At 54.0% G+C, this 24,947-nt stretch overlaps 1 pseudogene; it reads right to left on the minus strand.

The window, feature by feature from the left end:
* On the minus strand, positions 1–24,086 carry LOC112207061 (fatty acid-binding protein 5-like; annotated as a pseudogene).
* Between the last annotated feature and the right edge of the window lie 861 nt (positions 24,087–24,947).

The raw sequence follows: 24,947 nt of genomic DNA on the forward strand, positions 1-24,947 counted from the left end.
TCAACCTTGCCAAAAGCAGGCAGAACGCAGCAGGAAGTGACTCCCTCCTGATCCTTTGCCCTGAGGGGCAGACACCCACCCGTAGGAAGCTGCATTCCTGGGGTCTGTGGTCATGTCACCGTCAGCAACGTGGTACGCGGGCTGGACAAGAGAGGCAATTTACGGCTCTTTTGTGCTGAATATCGGAAAAGCCGATCATTCAATTATCTCAGCGTTACCTTTCACTGGCATTATTTCATTCCTTGAAATGGCTTTTCATTCCAATTATAGGTTTTCATGGACAAATTGTTGGATAATGTAATAATATTTGCCTCTTGCCGTCCTCTGAGGGCGATGATGAATGTTTAATAAGACACCAAAGTTGCAAAACCATTATGCACTTCTCAAAAGAGAGATGCCATATAAATGAATAATAAGAATAAATTATGCAACTGTATTGGGTAGAAAAAAAATCAATTGCTGTGTTCTTCTAGTGGCCAGCGATCTACTTTATATGCTGGATTTTAGAGTTAATTAATTAAGTTACGTCCTGTATTAAAAAAACAAACGTGTCAGCTTTTTTACATTTTTTGCTTTTCCTGCCCTAATAGCGTGACGGTTCTATGGGGCGGGGTCCCCTACATCCTGATTGAAATGAACCATTTCCCGGTGAAGCTCCGAGTTTCTACTGGAGGGAAAATGGTGACTGTCTCAAGAATTAGCCTGGGAGACCCTGAAGAGCTTCAGAATATGCCACCAAAAAAAAAAAAATATATATATATATATATATATATATATATATATATATATATATATATATAGTAGGGGCCGGGTGGGGTGGGTCATGGCTGTAATCCCAGCACTTTGGGAGGCCGAGGCTGGTGGATCAGGAGGTCAGGAGTTCAAGACCAGCCTGGCCAAGATGGTGAAACCCTGTCTCTACTAAAAATACCAGAAAATTAACCAGGCGGCAGGCATCTGTAATCCCAGCTACTCGGGAGGCTGAGGGAGAGGATTGCTTGAACCTGGGAGGTGGAGGTTGCAGTGAGCCGAGATCGCGCCATTGCACTCCAGCCTGGGTGACAGAGCGAGACTCTGTCTCAAAAAAAGAAAAAAAAAAAAGCAACAGCTACGGAGGCTAAAAGGTCCCCTCCTTCTGTGTTTAACTGGGAATGTCAGCAACCTTTACACATGATTTGTTTTCTGTGAGGTTGATCAGGAAATGGAAGCCACCTCATCCATGGAACTTACTGCAAAACTCTAATACTCAACATAGGAAGAGCTTGGAGCCGATGGTCTGTTGGGAACTAGGTCATTACTCCCCTTGTTTCCTCTAACCTTATCCAATTTTCCCGGTTATTCCAAGCTCAGAGAAGGAGGGACCTTCGGAAATGATGCTACAACTTAGTGACTTCCCTCTAGTCATAGAAAACTGTTGTTTTTGTTTTTTGGGTTTTTTTGCAAGACACGGTCTCACTCCGCTGCCCAGGCTGGAGCACAGTGGTGCAATCATGGCTCATTGGAACCTCGAACTCCTGGGCTCAAGTGATCCTCCCACCTCAGCCTCCAGAGTAGCTGGGACTACAGGTGCGCACCACCATGCCTCGCAATTTTTTTGTTTTAATATTTTTTTTTTTTTTAGAGACAGTCTTGCCTTGTCACTGAAGCTGGTTTTGAACTCCTGGGCTCAAGTGATCTGCCTGCCTCAGCCTCCCAAAGTGTTGGGATTACAGGCATGAACCACCACTCGGGCTATAAAACCAATTTTGAAAAGAGGAGTTGTGTGAACAACCAGCGGTTGAATTACCTGCCAAAGACAACCTTTTGCTTCTCTTTACCTGGGGGTGGCCCTGGGGTCCAATCTCAGCCAACGGAACGGAAGGTAAATATACAAGAGGAGGTGTGGCTAGCACGGCCCCTCCACCTCTACTCCGCTCCTGTCTCTGAGTGTGGCTGTGATGCCCGGATCAGCAGCAGCCTCCTTGCAACCTTGAGGCCACGTGGTGGTGAACAGAAAGGACCTCAGTTACTTGTGGTGTAACTTGAGGCTGCCATCTGCAGACTTGAATATGAGCACGGTACTTCCTTTCCCTGCAAGACCTGTGAGTCAGGTGCCTCGTGTTTTATTTTTTACAAGAGTTGTGTTTCTTTCCAAAGATGATTTTGGATTAGAGAGAAAGAGAGAGAGAGAGAGAGAGAGAGAGACAGTAGCGTGTCTCGGTCAGATTTTTACAAAATATCACTACTGAAGATATCAACGTAGAGATGAGCAAGCGTCCAAGTCCTGTTCATATATTTTGGCCAACTTTCTTTTTTTCAGTTTTTGTTTGTGTGTTTGTTTTATTATACTTTAAGTTCTGGGGTACGTGTGCAGAACGTGCAGGTTTGTTACGTAGGTATACACGTGCCATGGTGGTTTGCTGCACCCATCAACCCGTCATCTACATTAGGTATTTGTCCTAATGCTCTCCCTCCCCTATCCCCCCACCCCCCAACAGGCCCTGGTGTGTGATGTTCCCCTCCCTGTGTCCATGTGTTCTCATTGTTCGACTCCCACTTATGAGTGAGAACATGCGGTGTTTGGTTTTCTGTTTCTGTGTTAGTTTGCTGAGAATGATGGTTTCCAGCTTCATCCATGTCCCCATGAAGGACATGAACTCATCCTTTTTCATGGCTGCATAGTATTCCATGGTGTCTATGTGCCACATTTTCTTTCTCCAGTCTATTATTGATGGACATTTGGGTTGGTTCCAAATCTTTGCTGTTGTGAATAGTGCCGCAATAAACATACGTGTGCATGTGTCTTTACAGTAGAATGATTTATACTCCTTTGGGTATATACCCAGTGATGGGATTGCTGGGTCAAATGGTATTTCTGGTTCTAGATCCTTGAGGAATTGCCACACTCTCTTCCACAATGGTTGAACTAGTTTGTACTCAACAGTGTAAAAGCGTTCCTGTATCTCCAGAGCCTCGCCAGCATCTGTTGTTTCCTGACTTTTTAATGATTGCCATTCTAACTGGTGTGAGATGGTATCTCACTGTGGTTTTGATTTGCATTTCTCTGATGACCAGTGATGATGAGCTTTTTTTTCACATGTTTGGCCAACTTTTTGATATGTTTAGATAGTAGGACCAAGGTATCTTCTTTTTATTATTATTATTTGAGATGGAGTCTCGCTCTGTTGCCCAGGCTGGAGTTTAATGGCACAATCTCAGCTCACTGCAACCTCCGCCTCCTGGGTTGAAGCAATTCTCCTGCCTCAGCCCACCGAGTAGCTGGGATTACAGGCATGCACCACCACACCCGGCTAATTTTGTATTTTTAGTAGAGATAGTGTTTTACCATGACCCTTTTCTTTCCATCAACAGCATTCTTCCTTCTCAAAGTGGATTCTTTTCTAATTCTATAATTAACACATTTTATTTATGCAAAAAAAAAGAATAAAAAGGAAAGAGACACTGGACATAATCAGACAGAATAACCTCAGTCGCCTCTTTCAAAGATAAACAGTGTCCCATGTATGTGCTTGCTCTTTTTTTTTTGGAGATGGAATCTCGCTCTGTCACCCAGGCTGGAGTGCAGTGGCGTGACGAGGCTCACTGCAAGCTCCACCTCCCGGGTTCACGCCTTTCTCCTGCCTCAGCCTCCCGAGTAGCTGGGACTACAGGCGCCCGCCACCACGCCCGGCTAAGTTTTTTGATTTTTTTAGTAGAGACGGGGTTTCACCGTGTTAGCCAGTATAGTCTCCATCTCCTGACCTCGTGATCCGCCCGCCTCGGCCTCCCAAAGTGCTGGGATGACAGACGTGAGCCACTGCACCCGGCAAAGGGGTATAAATCTTTTTCAAGTCTAAATAATCTGCTTGCCTGTCTCATAACCCAGGAACGTTTCCCCAAGGACCTGGGAGCCACCTCTTTTGAAATGAGATCATGAAGGAGGAAAACGCCCCTAGCTCCAGTGTCTGGGGACGAGAAGGGTGTAAGTTGTCACCTGACTCGAGATTGCAAAAGCCAGCTAAGGCAATGGGCTGTACACACTTACCTCTAGCGAAGGGTGAGATTGCTTCATGCCATTGCAACCTGTTTAGTGAATTGCTTGTGATAGCCTTGGCATTCTGGTTTGATGTTGGTTGCATAATAAAATCATTCTCTTTTCTCTTTTACCTCCGTGGCGAGGTCCCCGGGGTTGGCAGATTTTGCTTTTAATGATATTTCTTCAACGCCGTCTCCACCAAGACCTTCAAATGCTTCCAGAGGCAGAGGGCCCTTGAGGTTTCTCGGAGGCTTGAACGGAAATTCTCTACAAAGACCTTGCAAAGCCCTACCCAAGGCAGGGAAGATGAAATATCTGTTAATATGATTGTCATGACAATGTTTTCAGAGATTCCTTCCTTTTGGCAGGATATTTACAGTATCTCAGTGTTCAGATTCCAACGAACGCTGTTTCTATCTGTGTCTTAATAAGCCCAGTTGCGCAGAAGGACGTGGCACCCAGAGAGTGCTTGGTAAACGTTGGGTTTTTTGACCGTCCTTGGCATTTGATCTTTGACAGGCAAGCGGGTGTGCAGATAGGTGGTGTCCACGGGGCGGCCAGCTCAGCAGTGATGCTTGTCCAGTGCTCAGCTGTGGCCTGAATGTCTGTGTTACCCAAATTCCTGTGTTGAAATTGTCTCCCCATCCTTAGTTCAACCATTGTGGAAGACAGTGTGGTGATTCCTCAAGGATCTAGAACCAGAAATATCATTTGACCCAGCAATTTCATTACTGGGTATATACCCAAAGGATTATAAATCATTCTACTATGAAGACACATGCGCACGTATGTTTATTGTGCCACTGTTCACAATAGCAAAGACTTGGAACCAACCCAAATGCGCATCAATGACAGACTGGATAAAGAAAATGTGGCACATAGACACCATGGAATACTACGCAGCCATCAAAAAGGATGAGTTCATGTCCTTTGCAGGGACATGGATGAAGCTGGAAACCATCATTCTCAGCAAAGTCACACAGGAACAGAAAACCAAACACCACATGTTCTCATTCATAAGTGGCAGTTGAATGATGAGAACACACGGACACAGGGAGGGGAACATCACACAGCAGGGCCTGTCAGGGGGTTGGGGGAAGGGGAGGGAGAGCATTAGGAGAAACACCTAATGTAGATGACGGGTTGAGGGGTGCAGCAAACCACCATGGCAGGTGTACACCTATGTAACCAACCTGGACGCTCTGCACATGTATCCCAGAACTTAAAGTATAATGGGAAAAAAAAAGGAAAGAAATCCTCTCTCCAAAGTTGATGATATTGGGAGGTGGGGTCTTCAGGAGGTGAGGAGGTAATAGGGTTGGAGCCTCCTGGCTGGGATGAGTGCCCTTATAAAAGGGTCGCCGGGGAGGCCCCTTCCACCACGTGAGGACGCAGAGAGAAGGTGCTGTCTATGAACCAGGAGGCCTTTCCATAGACACACAACCCACCACACCTGGATCTTTGTCTTCCAGCCTCCAGAGCTGTGAGCAGTAAATGTCTGCTGTTTGTAAGTCAGCCCCTGTGTTTTGTTCTGTGATAGCGGCAGCCTCAGCCGGCAGGGGTAAGAGAGATAAGAGACCAGCTGTGGCCCCTCTCCCTGCAGCCGCTTTCCCTGTGGGAGCGAGAGCCCCTTCCCTCTCCCTGCATCCCCTTTCCCTGTGGGACTGAGAGCCCCTTCCCTCTCCCTGCAGCCCCTTTCCCTGTGGGACTCAGAGCTCCTTCCCTCTCCCTGCAGCCCCTTTCCCTGTGGGAGCGAGAGCCGCTTCCCTCTCCCTGAAGCCCCTTTCCCTGTGGGAGCGAGAGCCGCTTCCCTCTCCCTGCAGCCCCTTTCCCTGTGGGACTGAGAGCTCCTTCCCTCTCCCTGCAGCCCCTTTCCCTGTGGGACTCAGAGCTCCTTCCCTCTCCCTGCAGCCCCTTTCCCTGTGGGACTGAGAGCTCCTTCCCTCTCCCTGCAGCCCCTTTCCCTGTGGGACTGAGAGCCCCTTCCCTCTCCCTGCAGCCCCTTTCCCTGTGGGACTGAGAGCTCCTTCCCTCTCCCTGCAGCCCCTTTCCCTGTGGGAGGGAGAGCTCCTTCCCTCTCCCTGCAGCCCCTTTTCCTGTGGGACTGAGAGCTCCTTCCCTCTCCCTGCAGCCCCTTTCCCTGTGGGACTGAGAGCTGCTTCCCTCTCCCTGCAGCCCCTTTCCCTGTGGGACTCAGAGCTCCTTCCCTCTCCCTGCAGCCCCTTTCCCTGTGGGACTGAGAGCTCCTTCCCTCTCCCTGCAGCCCCTTTCCCTGTGGGACTGAGAGCTCCTTCCCTCTCCCTGCAGCCCCTTTCCCTGTGGGAGGGAGAGCTCCTTCCCTCTCCCTGCAGCCCCTTTTCCTGTGGGACTGAGAGCTCCTTCCCTCTCCCTGCAGCCCCTTTCCCTGTGGGACTGAGAGCTGCTTCCCTCTCCCTGCAGCCCCTTTCCCTGTGGGACTGAGAGCTGCTTCCCTCTCCCTGCAGCCCCTTTCCCTGTGGGACTCAGAGCTCCTTCCCTCTCCCTGCAGCCCCTTTCCCTGTGGGAGGGAGAGCTCCTTCCCTCTCCCTGCAGCCCCTTTCCCTGTGGGACTGAGAGCTGCTTCCCTCTCCCTGCAGCCCCTTTCCCTGTGGGACTCAGAGCTCCTTCCCTCTCCCTGCAGCCCCTTTCCCTGTGGGACTCACAGCTCCTTCCCTCTCCCTGCAGCCCCTTTCCCTGTGGGAGCGAGAGCTCCTTCCCTCTCCCTGCAGCCCCTTTCCCTGTGGGACTGAGAGCTGCTTCCCTCTCCCTGCAGCCCCTTTCCCTGTGGGAGCGAGAGCTCCTTCCCTCTCCCTGCAGCCCCTTTCCCTGTGGGACTGAGAGCTCCTTCCCTCTCCCTGCAGCCCCTTTCCCTGTGGGACTGAGAGCTCCTTCCCTCTCCCTGCAGCCCCTTTCCCTGTGGGACTGAGAGCTGCTTCCCTCTCCCTGCAGCCCCTTTCCCTGTGGGACTGAGAGCTGCTTCCCTCTCCCTGCAGCCCCTTTCCCTGTGGGACTGAGAGCTGCTTCCCTCTCCCTGCAGCCCCTTTCCCTGTGGGACTCAGAGCTCCTTCCCTCTCCCTGCAGCCCCTTTCCCTGTGGGAGGGAGAGCTCCTTCCCTCTCCCTGCAGCCCCTTTCCCTGTGGGACTGAGAGCTGCTTCCCTCTCCCTGCAGCCCCTTTCCCTGTGGGACTCAGAGCTCCTTCCCTCTCCCTGCAGCCCCTTTCCCTGTGGGACTCACAGCTCCTTCCCTCTCCCTGCAGCCCCTTTCCCTGTGGGAGCGAGAGCTCCTTCCCTCTCCCTGCAGCCCCTTTCCCTGTGGGACTGAGAGCTGCTTCCCTCTCCCTGCAGCCCCTTTCCCTGTGGGAGCGAGAGCTCCTTCCCTCTCCCTGCAGCCCCTTTCCCTGTGGGACTGAGAGCTCCTTCCCTCTCCCTGCAGCCCCTTTCCCTGTGGGACTGAGAGCCGCTTCCTTTCCCTGCAGCCCCTTTCCCTGTGGGACTCAGAGCTCCTTCCCTCTCCCTGCAGCCCCTTTCCCTGTGGGACTGAGAGCTGCTTCCCTCTCCCTGCAGCCCCTTTCCCTGTGGGACTGAGAGCTCCTTCCCTCTCCCTGCAGCCCCTTTCCCTGTGGGAGCGAGAGCTCCTTCCCTCTCCCTGCAGCCCCTTTCCCTGTGGGAGCGAGAGCTCCTTCCCTCTCCCTGCAGCCGCTTTCCCTGTGGGACTGAGAGCTCCTTCCCTCTCCCTGCAGCCCCTTTCCCTGTGGGAGCGAGAGCTCCTTCCCTCTCCCTGCAGCCCCTTTCCCTGTGGGAGCGAGAGCTCCTTCCCTCTCCCTGCAGCCCCTTTCCCTGTGGGAGGGAGAGCTGCTTCCCTCTCCCTGCAGCCCCTTTCCCTGTGGGACTGAGAGCTCCTTCCCTCTCCCTGCAGCCCCTTTCCCTGTGGGAGCGAGAGCTCCTTCCCTCTCCCTGCAGCCCCTTTCCCTGTGGGAGCGAGAGCTCCTTCCCTCTCCCTGCAGCCGCTTTCCCTGTGGGACTGAGAGCTCCTTCCCTCTCCCTGCAGCCCCTTTCCCTGTGGGACTGAGAGCTCCTTCCCTCTCCCTGCAGCCCCTTTCCCTGTGGGACTGAGAGCTGCTTCCCTCTCCCTGCAGCCCCTTTCCCTGTGGGAGCGAGAGCTCCTTCCCTCTCCCTGCAGCCCCTTTCCCTGTGGGAGGGAGAGCCCCTTCCCTCTCCCTGCAGCCCCTTTCCCTGTGGGACTGAGAGCCGCTTCCTTTCCCTGCAGCCGCTTTCCCTGTGGGACTGAGAGCTCCTTCCCTCTCCCTGCAGCCCCTTTCCCTGTGGGACTGAGAGCTGCTTCCCTCTCCCTGCAGCCGCTTTCCCTGTGGGACTGAGAGCTCCTTCCCTCTCCCTCCAGCCCCTTTCCCTGTGGGAGCGAGAGCTCCTTCCCTCTCCCTGCAGCCCCTTTCCCTGTGGGAGGGAGAGCCCCTTCCCTCTCCCTGCAGCCCCTTTCCCTGTGGGACTGAGAGCTCCTTCCCTCTCCCTGCAGCCCCTTTCCCTGTGGGACTCAGAGCTCCTTCCCTCTCCCTGCAGCCCCTTTCCCTGTGGGACTCAGAGCTCCTTCCCTCTCCCTGCAGCCCCTTTCCCTGTGGGACTGAGAGCTCCTTCCCTCTCCCTGCAGCCCCTTTCCCTGTGGGAGCGAGAGCTCCTTCCCTCTCCCTGCAGCCCCTTTCCCTGTGGGACTGAGAGCTCCTTCCCTCTCCCTGCAGCCCCTTTCCCTGTGGGAGCGAGAGCTCCTTCCCTCTCCCTGCAGCCCCTTTCCCTGTGGGAGCGAGAGATCCTTCCCTCTCCCTGCAGCCCCTTTCCCTGTGGGACTGAGAGCTCCTTCCCTCTCCCTGCAGCCCCTTTCCCTGTGGGACTGAGAGCTGCTTCCCTCTCCCTGCAGCCCCTTTCCCTGTGGGAGCGAGAGCTCCTTCCCTCTCCCTGCAGCCCCTTTCCCTGTGGGAGGGAGAGCCCCTTCCCTCTCCCTGCAGCCCCTTTCCCTGTGGGACTCAGAGCTCCTTCCCTCTCCCTGCAGCCCCTTTCCTTGTGGGAGCGAGAGCTCCTTCCCTCTCCCTGCAGCCCCTTTCCCTGTGGGACTCAGAGCTCCTTCCCTCTCCCTGCAGCCCCTTTCCCTGTGGGAGGGAGAGCCCCTTCCCTCTCCCTGCAGCCCCTTTCCCTGTGGGACTGAGAGCTCCTTCCCTCTCCCTGCAGCCCCTTTCCCTGTGGGACTGAGAGCTCCTTCCCTCTCCCTGCAGCCCCTTTCCCTGTGGGAGCGAGAGCTCCTTCCCTCTCCCTGCAGCCCCTTTCCCTGTGGGACTCAGAGCTCCTTCCCTCTCCCTGCAGCCCCTTTCCCTGTGGGAGCGAGAGCTCCTTCCCTTTCCCTGCAGCCCCTTTCCCTGTGGGACTGAGAGCTCCTTCCCTCTCCCTGCATCCCCTTTCCCTGTGGGACTCAGAGCTCCTTCCCTCTCCCTGCAGCCCCTTTCCCTGTGGGACTGAGAGCTGCTTCCCTCTCCCTGCAGCCCCTTTCCCTGTGGGAGCGAGAGCTGCTTCCCTCTCCCTGCAGCCCCTTTCCCTGTGGGACTGAGAGCTCCTTCCCTCTCCCTGCAGCCCCTTTCCCTGTGGGACTCAGAGCTCCTTCCCTCTCCCTGCAGCCCCTTTCCCTGTGGGACTCAGAGCTCCTTCCCTCTCCCTGCAGCCCCTTTCCCTGTGGGAGCGAGAGCTCCTTCCCTCTCCCTGCAGCCCCTTTCCCTGTGGGACTGAGAGCCCCTTCCCTCTCCCTGCAGCCCCTTTCCCTGTGGGAGCGAGAGCTCCTTCCCTCTCCCTGCAGCCCGTTTCCCTGTGGGACTCAGAGCTCCTTCCCTCTCCCTGCAGCCCCTTTCCCTGTGGGAGCGAGAGCTCCTTCCCTCTCCCTGCAGCCCCTTTCCCTGTGGGAGGGAGAGCCCCTTCCCTCTCCCTGCAGCCCCTTTCCCTGTGGGACTGAGAGCTCCTTCCCTCTCCCTGCAGCCCCTTTCCCTGTGGGACTCAGAGCTCCTTCCCTCTCCCTGCAGCCCCTTTCCCTGTGGGACTCAGAGCTCCTTCCCTCTCCCAGCAGCCCCTTTCCCTGTGGGAGCGAGAGCTCCTTCCCTCTCCCTGCAGCCCCTTTCCCTGTGGGACTGAGAGCTCCTTCCCTCTCCCTGCAGCCCCTTTCCCTGTGGGAGCGAGAGCTCCTTCCTTCTCCCTGCAGCCCCTTTCCCTGTGGGACTCAGAGCTCCTTCCCTCTCCCAGCAGCCCCTTTCCCTGTGGGAGCGAGAGCTCCTTCCCTCTCCCTGCAGCCCCTTTCCCTGTGGGACTGAGAGCTCCTTCCCTCTCCCTGCAGCCCCTTTCCCTGTGGGAGCGAGAGCTCCTTCCTTCTCCCTGCAGCCCCTTTCCCTGTGGGACTCAGAGCTCCTTCCCTCTCCCTGCAGCCCCTTTCCCTGTGGGAGCGAGAGATCCTTCCCTCTCCCTGCAGCCCCTTTCCCTGTGGGACTCAGAGCTCCTTCCCTCTCCCTGCAGCCCCTTTCCCTGTGGGACTCAGAGCTCCTTCCCTCTCCCTGCAGCCCCTTTCCCTGTGGGACTGAGAGCTCCTTCCCTCTCCCTGCAGCCCCTTTCCCTGTGGGAGCGAGAGCTGCTTCCCTCTCCCTGCAGCCCCTTTCCCTGTGGGAGCGAGAGCTCCTTCCCTCTCCCTGCAGCCCCTTTCCCTGTGGGAGCGAGAGCTGCTTCCCTCTCCCTGCAGCCGCTTTCCCTGTGGGACTCAGAGCTCCTTCCCTCTCCCTGCAGCCCCTTTCCCTGTGGGAGGGAGAGCTCCTTCCCTCTCCCTGCAGCCCCTTTCCCTGTGGGACTCAGAGCTCCTTCCCTCTCCCTGCAGCCCCTTTCCCTGTGGGACTGAGAGCTCCTTCCCTCTCCCTGCAGCCGCTTTCCCTGTGGGACTCAGAGCTCCTTCCCTCTCCCTGCAGCCCGTTTCCCTGTGGGAGCGAGAGCTCCTTCCCTCTCCCTGCAGCCCCTTTCCCTGTGGGACTGAGAGCTCCTTCCCTCTCCCTGCAGCCCCTTTCCCTGTGGGAGGGAGAGCTCCTTCCCTCTCCCTGCAGCCCCTTTCCCTGTGGGACTGAGAGCTCCTTCCCTCTCCCTGCAGCCCCTTTCCCTGTGGGACTGAGAGCTCCTTCCCTCTCCCTGCAGCCCCTTTCCCTGTGGGACTCAGAGCTCCTTCCCTCTCCCTGCAGCCGCTTTCCCTGTGGGAGCGAGAGCTCCTTCCCTCTCCCTGCAGCCCCTTTCCCTGTGGGACTCAGAGCTCCTTCCCTCTCCCTGCAGCCGCTTTCCCTGTGGGACTCAGAGCTCCTTCCCTCTCCCAGCAGCCCCTTTCCCTGTGGGACTCAGAGCTCCTTCCCTCTCCCTGCAGCCCCTTTCCCTGTGGGACTCAGAGCTCCTTCCCTCTCCCTGCAGCCCCTTTCCCTGTGGGACTGAGAGCTCCTTCCCTCTCCCTGCAGCCCCTTTCCCTGTGGGACTGAGAGCTCCTTCCCTCTCCCTGCAGCCCTTTCCCTGTGGGACTCAGAGCTCCTTCCCTCTCCCTGCAGCCCCTTTCCCTGTGGGACTCAGAGCTCCTTCCCTCTCCCTGCAGCCGCTTTCCCTGTGGGACTCAGAGCTCCTTCCCTCTCCCTGCAGCCCCTTTCCCTGTGGGACTGAGAGCTCCTTCCCTCTCCCTGCAGCCGCTTTCCCTGTGGGACTCAGAGCTCCTTCCCTCTCCCTGCAGCCCCTTTCCCTGTGGGACTGAGAGCTGCTTCCCTCTCCCTGCAGCCCCTTTCCCTGTGGGAGCGAGAGCTCCTTCCCTCTCCCTGCAGCCCCTTTCCCTGTGGGACTGAGAGCTGCTTCCCTCTCCCTGCAGCCCCTTTCCCTGTGGGACTGAGAGCTGCTTCCCTCTCCCTGCAGCCCCTTTCCCTGTGGGACTGAGAGCTGCTTCCCTCTCCCTGCAGCCCCTTTCCCTGTGGGACTCAGAGCTCCTTCCCTCTCCCTGCAGCCCCTTTCCCTGTGGGAGGGAGAGCTCCTTCCCTCTCCCTGCAGCCCCTTTCCCTGTGGGACTGAGAGCTCCTTCCCTCTCCCTGCAGCCCCTTTCCCTGTGGGAGCGAGAGCTCCTTCCCTCTCCCTGCAGCCCCTTTCCCTGTGGGACTGAGAGCTCCTTCCCTCTCCCTGCAGCCCCTTTCCCTGTGGGAGCGAGAGCTCCTTCCCTCTCCCTGCAGCCCCTTTCCCTGTGGGACTCAGAGCTCCTTCCCTCTCCCTGCAGCCCCTTTCCCTGTGGGACTCAGAGCTCCTTCCCTCTCCCTGCAGCCCCTTTCCCTGTGGGACTGAGAGCTGCTTCCCTCTCCCTGCAGCCCCTTTCCCTGTGGGAGCGAGAGCTCCTTCCCTCTCCCTGCAGCCCCTTTCCCTGTGGGACTGAGAGCTGCTTCCCTCTCCCTGCAGCCCCTTTCCCTGTGGGACTGAGAGCTGCTTCCCTCTCCCTGCAGCCCCTTTCCCTGTGGGACTGAGAGCTGCTTCCCTCTCCCTGCAGCCCCTTTCCCTGTGGGACTCAGAGCTCCTTCCCTCTCCCTGCAGCCCCTTTCCCTGTGGGAGGGAGAGCTCCTTCCCTCTCCCTGCAGCCCCTTTCCCTGTGGGACTGAGAGCTCCTTCCCTCTCCCTGCAGCCCCTTTCCCTGTGGGAGCGAGAGCTCCTTCCCTCTCCCTGCAGCCCCTTTCCCTGTGGGACTGAGAGCTCCTTCCCTCTCCCTGCAGCCGCTTTCCCTGTGGGACTCAGAGCTCCTTCCCTCTCCCTGCAGCCCCTTTCCCTGTGGGACTGAGAGCTGCTTCCCTCTCCCTGCAGCCCCTTTCCCTGTGGGACTGAGAGCTCCTTCCCTCTCCCTGCAGCCCCTTTCCCTGTGGGAGGGAGAACTCCTTCCCTCTCCCTGCAGCCCCTTTCCCTGTGGGACTGAGAGCTGCTTCCATCTCCCTGCAGCCCCTTTCCCTGTGGGAGCGAGAGCTCCTTCCCTCTCCCTGCAGCCCCTTTCCCTGTGGGACTGGGAGCTCCTTCCCTCTCCCTGCAGCTCCTTTCCCTGTGGGACTGGGAGCTCCTTCCCTCTCCCTGCAGCCCCTTTCCCTGTGGGACTGAGAGCTCCTTCCCTCTCCCTGCAGCCCCTTTCCCTGTGGGACTGAGAGCCCCTTCCCTCTCCCTGCAGCCCCTTTCCCTGTGGGAGGGAGAGCTCCTTCCCTCTCCCTGCAGCCCCTTTCCCTGTGGGACTGAGAGCTCCTTCCCTCTCCCTGCAGCCCCTTTCCCTGTGGGAGCGAGAGCTCCTTCCCTCTCCCTGCAGCCCCTTTCCCTGTGGGACTGAGAGCTCCTTCCCTCTCCCTGCAGCCCCTTTCCCTGTGGGACTGAGAGCTCCTTCCCTCTCCCTGCAGCCCCTTTCCCTGTGGGACTCAGAGCTCCTTCCCTCTCCCTGCAGCCGCTTTCCCTGTGGGACTCAGAGCTCCTTCGCTCTCCCTGCAGCCCCTTTCCCTGTGGGACTCAGAGCTGCTTCCCTCTCCCTGCAGCCCCTTTCCCTGTGGGACTGAGAGCTCCTTCCCTCTCCCTGCAGCCCCTTTCCCTGTGGGACTCAGAGCTCCTTCCCTCTCCCTGCAGCCCCTTTCCCTGTGGGACTGAGAGCTGCTTCCCTCTCCCTGCAGCCCCTTTCCCTGTGGGAGCGAGAGCTCCTTCCCTCTCCCTGCAGCCCCTTTCCCTGTGGGAGCGAGAGCTCCTTCCCTCTCCCTGCAGCCCCTTTCCCTGTGGGAGCGAGAGCTCCTTCCCTCTCCCTGCAGCCCCTTTCCCTGTGGGACTGAGAGCTGCTTCCCTCTCCCTGCAGCCCCTTTCCCTGTGGGACTCACAGCTCCTTCCCTCTCCCTGCAGCCCCTTTCCCTGTGGGACTCAGAGCTCCTTCCCTCTCCCTGCAGCCCCTTTCCCTGTGGGACTGAGAGCTGCTTCCCTCTCCCTGCAGCCCCTTTCCCTGTGGGAGCGAGAGCTCCTTCCCTCTCCCTGCAGCCCCTTTCCCTGTGGGACTGAGAGCCCCTTCCCTCTCCCTGCAGCCCCTTTCCCTGTGGGACTGAGAGCCCCTTCCCTCTCCCTGCAGCCCCTTTCCCTGTGGGACTGAGAGCTCCTTCCCTCTCCCTGCAGCCCCTTTCCCTGTGGGACTCAGAGCTCCTTCCCTCTCCCAGCAGCCCCTTTCCCTGTGGGACTCAGAGCTCCTTCCCTCTCCCTGCAGCCCGTTTCCCTGTGGGAGCGAGAGCTCCTTCCCTCTCCCTGCAGCCCCTTTCCCTGTGGGAGGGAGAGCTCCTTCCCTCTCCCTGCAGCCCCTTTCCCTGTGGGACTCAGAGCTCCTTCCCTCTCCCTGCAGCCCCTTTCCCTGTGGGAGCGAGAGCTGCTTCCCTCTCCCTGCAGCCGCTTTCCCTGTGGGACTCAGAGCTCCTTCCCTCTCCCTGCAGCCCCTTTCCCTGTGGGACTCAGAGCTCCTTCCCTCTCCCTGCAGCCCCTTTCCCTGTGGGACTGAGAGCTCCTTCCCTCTCCCTGCAGCCCCTTTCCCTGTGGGAGGGAGAACTCCTTCCCTCTCCCTGCAGCCCCTTTCCCTGTGGGACTGAGAGCTCCTTCCCTCTCCCTGCAGCCCCTTTCCCTGTGGGACTCAGAGCTCCTTCCCTCTCCCTGCAGCCCCTTTCCCTGTGGGACTCAGAGCTCCTTCCCTCTCCCTGCAGCCCCTTTCCCTGTGGGACTGAGAGCCCCTTCCCTCTCCCTGCAGCCCCTTTCCCTGTGGGACTGAGAGCTCCTTCCCTCTCCCTGCAGCCCCTTTCCCTGTGGGAGCGAGAGCTGCTTCCTCCACTGAAGAGATGAAGGGTCTCCACTCCAGCTTTTAGCAGGGGCAGAGGTTGCAGGTTCTGTGGGGGCTGCAGACTGGACTGTGCCTCTCTCTCTCTCTCTCTCTCTCTCGTTTTCTCTTCTCTGCATTTTCCCTCGCTTCTCTCTCTTTCTTTCTCTTCTCTCTCTTTTTTCCTCTTTTTTTCTCTCCCTATTTCTCTCTGCCTCTCTTCTCTCTGTTTCATTCCTTTTTTCTCTCTCTGCCTCTCCCTCTCCTCTTCCTCTCCCTGTCTCTCTCCCCTTCTCTGTCTGTATTTCTGCCCCTCTCTTTCTCTCTTCTCTCTGTTTTTTTCCTCTTTTTCTCTCCCCTTCTCTCTTCTCTTCCTCTCCGTCTCCCTCTGTCCCTCCCCTCTCTTTTTTCCTCGTGGTCTCTCTCTTCTCTCTCTCCCCTCTCCTCTTCCCTTTCTCTGTTTCATTCCTCTCTTTTCTCTCTCTTCTGTTTCATTCCTTTTTTCTCTCTCTGCCTCTCTCTCTCCTCTTTCTCTCCATCTCCCCCTCTCTGTCTGTTTCTCCCCCTCTCTTTCTCTCTCTCTCCTCTCTCTTCCCTCCGTTTTTTTCCTCTTTTTCTCTCCCCTTCTCTCTTCTCTTCCTCTCCGTGTCCCTCTGTCCCTCCCCTCTCTTTTTTCCTCTCCCTCTCTCTTCTCTCTCTCTCCCCTCTCCTCTTTCCTTTCTCTGTTTCATTCCTCTCTTTTCTCTCTCTCTCCCCTCTCCTCTTTCCTTTCTCTGTTTCATTCCTCTCTTTTCTCTCTCTTCTCTCCCTCTCCCTGCTCCCCCTCCTCTCACTGCATCCCAATCCGTTCCTGGCCGTCCTCTCGCCCTCCTTCGCCACCTCCTCTCCTGGAGGGTCCTACATTCTACTCCTGGCTCTTTTCTTCTCACTCTAGATTCTCCCAGGGACTTCATCTGCACCTATAATCTCATCCACCATCTCAATTCCTACGTCTGTGTTTTCACCCGGGAGCAGGGCTCAGCCAATCTTTTATTATTATTATTTTAAATAAAGGGCTAGATGGTAAGAAAAAATACTGTGCATGTGGGTGCTGGATCTTTGCTGTCCACATGGCCCCTGGTCCGTGAGGTTGCCCCTAAAAGATATTTATACACGATCCCCTCCCGGGATAAGATGCCTGTGAACCCCAAATATCTGAGACAGATCTCCAGCAAGTCAGGAAGTTTCTTTTGCCAGGGTTAAGGAGACAGCGTCCGTCACACCATCTTAGGAGGCTCTGACGACGTGTCCCAAGCTGGTCGGGGCACAGCTTGCTTTCTACATTTTACGGAGACATGAGACGCTCATCAGTATATTCAAGCTGTGTGTTGGTTTGGTTTGGAAAAGCAGGACAACATGAGGCGGGAAGAGGGTTTCCAGATCACAGGTAGGCAAGAGACAAACACTTGTGTTCTGTTGAGTTTCTTTTTTTTTTTTTTTCTTTTTTTTTTTTGAGATGAGTCTCACTCTGTCACCTGAAAATGAGAATCTTTTTATTTTTATTTTTATTTTTTTTTGAGATGGAGTCTCGCTCTGTTGCCCAGGCTGGAGTGCAGTGGCACAATCTTGGCTCACTGCAACCTCCGCCTCCCGTGTTCAAGCGATTCTCCTGCCTCAGCCTCCTGAGTAGCTGGGACTACAGACGCCCGCCACCACACCTGGCTATTCTTGGTATTTTTACTAGAGATCGGGTTTCACCATCTTGGTCAGGCTGGTCTTGAACTCCTGACCTCATGATCCGCCTGCCTCGGCCTCCCAAAGTGCTGGGATGACAGACGTGAGCCACCGTGCCCATCTCACTCTGTCACCCACGCTGGAGTGCTGTGGTGGGATCTCGGCTCACTGCAACCTCCACCTCCCAGGTTCAAGTGATTCTCCTGCCTCAGCCTCCTGAGTAGCTGGGACTACAGGCGCCCGCCACCACACCTGGCTATTCTTGGTATTTTTAGTAGAGAGGGGGTTTCACCATCTTGGTCAGGCTGGTCTTGAACTCCTGACCTCATGATCCGCCCGCCTCGGCCTCCCAAAGTGCTGGGATGACAGGCGTGAGTCACTGCGCCTGGGTCGCTCTGTCACCCAGGCTGGAGTGCAGTGGTGGGATCTCAGCTCACTGCAACCTCCACCTCCCAGGTTCAAGTGATCCTCCTGCCTCAGCCTCCCGAGTAGCTGGGAGTACAGGTGCGTGCCACCACGCCTGGCTAGTTTTTGTATTTTTAGTAGAGAGGGGGTTTCACCATCTTGGTCAGGCTGGTCTCGAACTCCTGACCTTGTGATCCGCCCACCTCAGCCTCCCAAAGTGCTGGGATGACAGGCGTGAGTCACTGCGCCTGGCTCGCTCTGTCACCCAGGCTGGAGTGCAGTGGTGGGATCTCGGCTCACTGCAACCTCCACCTCCCAGGTTCAAGTGATCCTCCTGCCTCAGCCTCCCGAGTAGCTGGGAGTACAGGTGCGTGCCACCACGCCTGGCTAGTTTTTGTATTTTTAGTAGAGAGGGGGTTTCACCATCTTGGTCAGGCTGGTCTCGAACTCCTGACCTCGTGATCCGCCCACCTCAGCCTCCCAAAGTGCTGGGATGACAGGCGTGAGTCACTGCGCCTGGCTCGCTCTGTCACCCAGGCTGGAGTGCAGTGGTGGGATCTCGGCTCACTGCAACCTCCACCTCCCAGGTTCAAGTGATCCTCCTGCCTCAGCCTCCCGAGTAGCTGGGAGTACAGGTGCGTGCCACCACGCCTGGCTAGTTTTTGTATTTTTAGTAGAGAGGGGGTTTCACCATCTTGGTCAGGCTGGTCTCGAACTCCTGACCTCGTGATCCGCCCGCCTCAGCCTCCCAAAGTGCTGGGATGACAGGCGTGAGTCACTGCGCCTGGGTCGCTCTGTCACCCAGGCTGGAGTGCAGTGGTGGGATCTCGGCTCACTGCAACCTCCACCTCCCAGGTTCAAGTGATCCTCCTGCCTCAGCCTCCCGAGTAGCTGGGAGTACAGGTGCGTGCCACCACGCCTGGCTAGTTTTTGTATTTTTAGTAGAGAGGGGGTTTCACCATCTTGGTCAGGCTGGTCTCGAACTCCTGACCTCGTGATCCGCCCGCCTCGGCCTCCCAAAGTGCTGGGATGACAGGCGTGAGTCACTGCGCCTGGGTCGCTCTGTCACCCAGGGTGGAGTGCAGTGGTGGGATCTCGGCTCACTGCAACCTCCACCTCCCAGGTTCAAGTGATCCTCCTGCCTCAGCCTCCCGAGTAGCTGGGAGTACAGGTGCGTGCCACCACGCCTGGCTAGTTTTTGTATTTTTAGTAGAGAGGGGGTTTCACCATCTTGGTCAGGCTGGTCTCGAACTCCTGACCTCGTGATCCGCCCACCTCAGCCTCCCAAAGTGCTGGGATGACAGGCGTGAGCCACCGCGCCCGGCCCTGTTGAGTTTCTAATTAGCCTTTCCAAAGGAGACCATGAGATACGCATTTATCTCAGTGAGTAGAAGGATGTCTTGTCCCTTGTCCACCAGGAATTTCCTTGTGTATAGATTGTGAGGGAAGCCTGTGGCTCTTTTCTCCTGGTAGCTATCTTTTGTTTTAGGAGTAAAATAGGAGGCAGGGTTGCCTGAGACAGTTCCCAGCTTGAATTTTTCCCTTGAAGTCGTGTCCTGTATCAGCCAATGCTGGATTTCAGGTAGGCGGCTGGATTGAAAGATGGATAAATGAATAAGTGGGTGAGTGATTGACATCGGGGACCAGTTGGGGTGGGAGGTAAAGGGGCTTAACCCCCCCCCTCCTCCACCTCAGCCTGTATAATATTATTTTCTTCTTCTAAGGTAACGTGAGTTTCTCTCTTTGGGGTTTATCTCTGTCAAAGTTTTGATGTGTATGTACGCTTTCTCCATCTTGCTGTCTTTGTTCACCTGTAACAATGTATTTTGTTCGATATAAGGTGCTTTGGTGTTTCGTTTTGTTTTGATTCTCCCTTTTCGATTTTTCTGTCTCCGTGGCGGAATCCCGGGACCTCCCCAGGGACGGGCGAGTCACAATATCTGTGGCCGACCGGCCCATCTGTCTTCCTCTCCTGCGTTTTTCAACGATGGTCCATTATGCAAACGATCCTGGCCAGAGACAAGGAATAATATCAGATAAGGGAGAATTACAATGCCATAAATAGAAGAAGGCTTTTTTTTTTTTGGAATATAAACTTGATCTTTTTTTAAAAATTTTATTATTATTATCTTTTAAGTTTTAGGGTACATGTGCACAACGTGCAGGTTTCTTACATATGTATACATGTGCCATGTGTTTTTTGTAACATGGTAATACTCTCTTAGAGACAGGACCACACTCCCTTTATTTGTTTTTCCCTGGTATGTTATGAGTTTTGTTTCTTTTTTTTTTTAATTTTACTTTAAGTTCTGGGGTACATGTGCAGAACATGCAGGTTTCTTACACAGGTATACACGTGCCACGGTGGTTGGCTGCACCCATCAACCCGTCATCTACATTAGTAGCTGAGATTACAGGTGCCCGCCACCATGCCAGGCTAATTGTTGTATTTTCAGTGGAGACAGGGTTTCACTATGTTGGCCAGGCTGCTCTTGAACTCACGCCTGTTATCCCAGCACTTTGGGAGGCTGAGGCGGGTGGATCACGAGGTCAGGAGATCGAGACCATCCTGGCTCACACGGTGAAACCCTGTCTCTACTAAAAATACAAAAATTAGCCAGGCGTGGTGGCGGGCACCTGTAGTCCCAGCTACTTGGGAGGCTGAGGCAGGAGAATGGCGTGAACCCGGGAGGTGGAGCTTGCAGTGAGCCGAGATCGCGCCACTGCACTCCAGCCTGGGCGACAGAGTGAGACTCCATCTCAAAAAAAAAAAAAAAAAAAAAGATTCTTATTTGCGGGTGACAGAGGGATTCAGAAGGGTCACCTGGCCACTTCTGAACAACAATCCTGAGAAATCTACCCAGTCTGGATGGCTGGCAGCTCAGGAGGGTGAAACTCCAATGGTGTTGGAAAAGCTGAAGAATTTTGTTTTTTTTAGGCACAAAGACTGAACTATCTCATGCATTCTTGTAACACCTTGGAAGATGACTTTCCAGCCATGTTCTGTTATTAGAAAATAAATTAGAAAAATTCTTGGTGAGTGTTTCTGCATATTCCAGGCTACACCTCCCTACACCCCCCCGCCCTTTTTTTTTAAAGCCAGCCTGACTCTGACCTTTGGTAACCTCACATTCTTTGCTCAAAAACATGTGATATGAACACAGATGGCTTTCATGCCAACCTAAGTGGTATCATATGCCTCCCCGAAGCCCCCGGCTCCGGCCAGCCAATTTGCACTTTTTTGCCGCTGAGGAATTGGTACGACCTGCAAACAATTCTGCCTCATCGAAAACAGGACACCTTTTAAACTCTGTGCAAAGTCCTCATATTGGCTTGATGAATAGCTTGGACACGCACCCACACACAGGATGTTTTGACTTGTGGGTTTAGCCTTGGGATCTGCAGGTTTTGATTTCACCTCAGCTGACATGAACCAGAGACGGTGGGCTGAGAAAGGAATCGCTCTTCTGAAAATGAGGCATTTCCAGAGCTCAAAGGGAAGGGAAAAGGAAGTCAGTGTCTTCCCTGGCCCTTTCCTCAGGCCTGCCCCGATATTATGGGACATTTGCGGACCTGGATTTTTCTGGGCAGAATTTATCTCAGTGTGGCTGTGATTGACAATGAGAGTCCAAACACAAATAAGTAGAAATATCTTAAACTTAAAGAACTTAAACAAATTGACAAGAAAAAAAGAAAACAACCCATCAAAAAGTGGGCAAAGGATATGAACAGACACTTCTCAAAAGAAGACATTTATGCAGCCAACAAACTTATTAAAAAAAGGCTTACCATCACTGGCCGTCATAGAAATGCAAATCAAAACCACAATGAGACACCACCTCACGCCACTTAGAATACGATCAGTAAAAAGTCGGGAAACAGCAGATGCTGGAGAGGATGTGGAGAAATAGGAAAGCTTTTACACCGTTGGTGGGAGTGTAAATTAGTTCAACCATTGTGGAAGACAGTGTGGTGATTCCTCAAGGATCTAGAACTAGAAATACCATTTGACCCAGCAATCACATTACTGGGTATATACCCAAGGAGTATAAATCATGCTGCTATAAAGACACATGCACACCTATGTTTATTGCGGCACTATTCACAATAGCAAAGACTTGGAACCAACCCAAATGTCCATCAACGATAGACTGGATGAAGAAAATGTGGCACATACACACCATGGAATACTATGCAGCCATCAAAAAGGATGAGTTCATGTCCTTTGCAGGGACATGGATGAAGCTGGAAACCATCATTGTCAGCAAACTGTCGCAAGGACAGAAAACCAAACACTGCATGTTCTCCTTCATCAGTGGGAGTTGAACAATGAGAACACATGGACACAGGGAGGGGAACATCACACACCAGGGCCTGTCGGGGGGTGGGGGGATAGGGGAGGGAGAGCATTAGGACAAATACCTAATGTAGATGACGGGTTGATGGGTGCAGCAAACCACCATGGCACGTGTATACCCATGTAACAAACCTGCCCGTTCTCCACATGTACCCAGAATGTAAAGTATAATTTAAAAAATAAATAAAAATAAATTTATCAAGGGTCCTTTCTTCTCCAACTGGCAGAGCACCTTCCCTTTCTATTGCATTTTTTTCCTCATCTTTCTGCAAGAATTCTCTCTTCCAGGAACAAGCCCTCTTTGGCAGTGGAGCTCTGGGGCCATTCTTATCCAGAACAGACATGCCTGGGCAACTAGACATAGAGAAATTATGAGTTTTTTATTTTATTTCATGGACTATTTATTTATTTTTTAGAGACAAAGTCTTGCTCTGTTTCTCAGGCTGGAGTGCAGTGGTACAATCAAAGCTCATGGCAGCCTTAACCCCCTGGGCTCAAGGGAATCCTCCTGCCTCAGCCTCCCAAGTAGCTGGGACCACAGGCACCCACCACCACGCCCGGCTAATTTTTTTGTATTTTTAGTAGAGACAGGGTTTCACTGTGTTAGCCAGGATGGTGTCGATCTCCTGACCTCATGATCCGCCCGCCTCGGCCTCCTAAAGTGCTGGGATGACAGGCATCAGCCATCACACCCAGCTCAATTTTTTATTTTGAATGAGAGAGCAAAGTAGGATTGTGAGTGAGGTTCTATTTTGCCGTAAGAGGAAAAGAAAACATACCTCCAGGGATAACCACCCTCATTCCATAGGAGAAAGTCATTTTAGGTCGAGCTTGATGGCTCATACCTGTAATCCCAGCACTTTGGGAGGCTGAGATGAGTGTTCAGGGGTTGGAGACCAGTCTGGGCAACATGGTGAAACCCCATCTCTACTAAAACACAAAACATCAGCCAGGTGTGGTGGTGCACGCCTGTAATCCCAGCTACTCAGGAGGCTGAGGCCTGTGAATTGCTTGAGCCCAGGAGGTGGAGGTTGCAGTGAGCAGAGATCGCACCACTGCACAGCCTGCTTGGCTGTTTTATTCTCTGCAGCTCCTCTGGTCCTGGTGGGTTCATTTCTTTGCTCCCATCTCAGTGAGATCTGGGGAAGGAGCAGGTTGAACACCCGGATCCAAACAGCCAGGCTTAGCAAAAGTCTGTCTTTCTTTTCTTTTCTTTTCCTTCTTTTCTTTCTTTCTTTCTCTCTCTCTCTCTCTCTTTCTTTCCTTCTTCCTTCCTTCCTTCCTTTCTGTTTTCTTTCTCTTTTTTTGGCACAAACACATTTATTTATTTACTTTTAATAATAAATAAACACATTTATTTATTATTTACTTATTTTTGTAAATAAGTAAATAATTATTTTTGAGATGAATCTCGCTCTGTCCCCAGGCTGGAGTGCAGTGGCACGATCTCAGCTCACGGCAACCCCTGTGTCCCGGGTTCAAGCGATTCTCCTGCCTCAGCCTCCCGAGTAGCTGGGATTACAGGCATGCACCACCACGCCTGGCTAACTTCTGTATTTTTAGTAGAGACGGGGTCTCACCATCTTGGTCAGGCTGGTCTCGAACTCCTGATCTCGTGACTCTCCCGCCTTGGCCTCCCAAAGTGCTGGGATTACAGGCGTGAGTCACCATGCCTGGCCACACATTTATTTATTAACCAAAGGGATGATCCTAATTAATCCAACACTTTGAAATAGCTGCATGGAAAATGGTTGTGATAAAGATAATTGAACACAGTAATGAAAAAAAAAAAGAAGCACTATGCAGATTTGCTTCATTGGACTGAGCATGTTTATTCTCGTAGTTAATGCCTGTCCAAAGTGATGATGGGATTTTTATTTATTTTATTTTATTTTATTTATTTATTTTTTTGAGACAGAGTCTCACTCTGTTGCCCAGGCTAGAGTGCAATGGCAGGATCTCGGCTCACTGCAACCTCCACCTCCCAGGTTCAAGCGATTCTCCTGCCTCAGCCTCCCGAGTAGCTGGGACTACAGGCACGCACCAACACGCCCGGCTCATTTTTGTATTTTTAGCAGAGACGGGGTTTCACCATGTCGGTCACGCTGCTCTCAAGCTCCTGATCTCATGATTTGCCCACCTCAGCCTCCCAAAGTGCTGGGATGACAGGCCTGAGCCACCGCACCTGACCATGATGCTGGGATTTTGATTCTACTTGTTCATAGATGTGAGTAGAGGTGACTTTGCTCATCACACAGTCCGACACTAATTTCCCATCTTTTGGTTTTCTTGTTAGTCTGAGTTTTTCTGTCCTCACTTGTGGTTTCTTCAAACTTCTCTCCCAGGGTACAGGAACACTGTCTTCTCAAAGTGCCCTCAGCTTTTCTGGTGAGACTTTTGCCATCACAAGTCACGATACAATCTGGTTCGGCCATTGAGTCCGTTTTTCCCAAAGCGATTCAGACTCCTAGTTCCTTCACGTATTCATCAAAGCGTTTGCTGCCCACCAGGTGCCATCTTCCTTCCAGCTGTTGGATGGGGGCCAATTCCTTAGAAGGGCGGGTGTTGGCCCTGACCTGAAGGGAGGGTGCAGCCTGGGGCAGGGGAAGGGGTCCATGCTGGGTGCATCCATTGCAGAGATAATATGGGGTGATCATGATTCTTTCCATGAGGGTCACGATGAAGATCATCTTTGTTTTTGTTTTTGTTTTTCTTTTTTTTTTTTGAGACAGAGTTTCGCTCTTGTCGCCCAGGCTGGAGTGCAATGGCACAATCTCAGCTCACTGCAACCTCCGCCTCCCGGGTTCAAGCGATTCTCCTGCTTCAGCCTCCCGAGTAGCTGGGATTGCAGGCGTGCACCACCACGCCCGGCTAATTTTGTATTTTTTTTTTTAGTACAGACGGGGTTTCTCCATGTTGGTCAGGCTGGTCTCGAACTCCTGACCTCAGGTGATCCACCCACCTCGGCCTCCCAAAGTGCTGGGATGACAGGCGTGAGCCACCGTGCCCGGCCGATCATCTTTGTTTTATGCATTTCTGCATTTTCCAGTTTGCGTCCATGATCGTACCTCCATTTAGAATTGGAACATGTCTGTGGAAACCAACCCACAAACACAGACAAAAATGAGGAAGAACTTACGGGATTTGGTAAAGTTTTAACGTACGGGTGCCGTATCACCAGAATGCCACTCTTACATGTGTACCCAAAAGAATTTTTAAAAGGGACTCAAGGCCGGGCGCGGTGGCTCACGCCTGTCATCCCAGCACTTTGGGAGGCCGAGACGGGGGGATCACGAGGTCAGGAGATCGAGACCAGCCTGACCAACACAGTGAAACCTCGTCTCTACTAAAAATACAAAAAATTAGCCGGGCGCGGTGGTGGGCGCCTGTAGTCCCAGCTACTCGGGAGGCTGAGGCAGGAGAATAGCATGAACCCGGGAGGCAAGGGTTGCAGTGAGCTGAGAGTGTGCCACTGCCCTCCAGCCTGGGCGACAGAGCAAGACTCTGTGTCGAAAAAAAAAAAACCAAAGGAGACTCAAACAAGGACTGTA

The sequence above is a fragment of the Pan troglodytes genome, chromosome X, assembly GCF_028858775.2.
Source record: "Pan troglodytes isolate AG18354 chromosome X, NHGRI_mPanTro3-v2.0_pri, whole genome shotgun sequence".
NCBI classification, from domain to species: domain Eukaryota; kingdom Metazoa; phylum Chordata; class Mammalia; order Primates; family Hominidae; genus Pan; species Pan troglodytes.